Genomic DNA, 1,853 nt, shown 5'->3' on the forward strand with positions numbered 1-1,853 from the left:
AAACTGTTCGATAGGGGCATAAAAACACCTACATCAAAACATGAATAAATAAAACCCGTGAACTGTGAGAGGAACTGTGAGAATAAATCTAGTTTAAAATTTGAAGTCTGCGCTGCGTGAAAAGAGGTACCACAGATTTCAACAGGATCGTAAATGATAATATTTTTAAAAAACCCAAAAACAACAGTCAGTTAATTCAGTATAGCTGATAACGAAGAGTACACTCGCAGTGTGCTCCAGTTACCAACTGTTGGGAGTTTTTGTCTCCGTTGTCAAGGCTGTCGTAAAAACTTCCTTTTTTGCACTAAACGGTCACGGTGAACGCCCATGTTCCGTAAAATTTCAGTTTGTGTTGTACAAACTCCAGTTTTCGCCTATGTAATTCGGCGCTTTTAAAGCGACTTTTTTGGTTCAGAAACACCAACTCTCCTTCAGAACGTAATGAAGCTGAAACTGAACTGCTTTGAGGAAATCAAACGCCATGATTCGCCCAAGAAACCTACTCTGGTAGCAAAAGTAGAATCCAAGAGAGGAAGGAGATGAGAAGGAAATAGAAACTTGGCTTGGGACCAAAACAACCCAGTCACGCAGAATGGCGAGAGACTGTGTTTTATTGGAAAATAGTCGGAGAAGCAGCGTCCAACTAGTAGATAAGGGAGGAAGAAGAAGTAAGAAAGTGAAGCTCATATGACCTTACTAATACGCACTTGTGAGAGCCGTAACACACTTACCAAAACGAAACTGAAACAGAAACAGTAACAAAACAAAAATAAAACCAAAAAAAAAAACGAAGCACGAAAACCGGAGAAACGCTAAACTTCCAAACTCTTTAAAATGACATAGTTTAAGATGTGAAGTCTTCAGTCATCGTAGTACTATCTCTTTGAATAATATTACGAATGAGTTACTTGTTAACCGAGAGGGCGTGAAGTATAACATTAGTTCTGCCTGATCAGCAATAGTCAGGTCACATAGTAATGCTACAGCACGAAACGTAATGCATCGTCATTATTATTCCCCGGTGTATATGGTTTCAACAACAATAGCCCATCGTAGCCCTTTGTGTCACCAAACAGAGGAGCAACTTCCGGTTCTGATAAGGCTTCTCCTCGTGTGCCACAGTCTTTCTGAAGTGGAAGTTGTAACTATTTCCCCGCATTTGCTATGCCTTCTGTGTCCAACTCTTTTTTGTGTTGAACTATCAGCCGAGGGTCTGGTCTGGCAGCCTGATACGAGTGCCCATGTCATGCTAATGTCATGCTCATACTGTGCCGGAATAACAATAGGGGAATTGCTGCTTTTTTTCTCCTCATCCTTACTATCGTCATTTTCCTTTACTTCTTTTGTATGTTTGTAACTCTCTTGTGAACTGCTATTTCCGGGGTGCCTTGATAGTCAAAGAAGACTCTGTGCTGTTGAGGCGAGAGATGTGGGCAGAGTGGGCCTGATTACCCGTTTGGACTTCTCTGTTGACATCAATCCCTTGGCGCTCATATGACCTTATGCAGTTACGAGCGCCGTAAAACCTTACTAAAACAAAACAAGGAGTGCCCATTGATGGATCCACAAACCGATCGCTAACGGTACCGATCACCCGACTGGTCGCTTGAAAACTAACGCGTTTGGTTTTGAGGCAATGAGTCGGGCGATCGGTTTGTGCCACGATAGCCGCTTTGCGCCCTCAATCTGGCTGGCAAATTGAACCGATCCAAACCGACTGTGCCAATGGGTGCTGGGTCTATACTTTCTTCCCACTTAACTCCTCTGGACACTTGTCTTGGCCCGATATAATAGACTACCACTAACAATGTCACCTTAGCAGAGACTGTGCCCTCCATTTCGGAACTTCACGG

This window comes from Aplysia californica, unplaced genomic scaffold (assembly GCF_000002075.1).
Source record: "Aplysia californica isolate F4 #8 unplaced genomic scaffold, AplCal3.0 scaffold00922, whole genome shotgun sequence".
Taxonomy (NCBI): Eukaryota; Metazoa; Mollusca; class Gastropoda; order Aplysiida; family Aplysiidae; genus Aplysia; species Aplysia californica.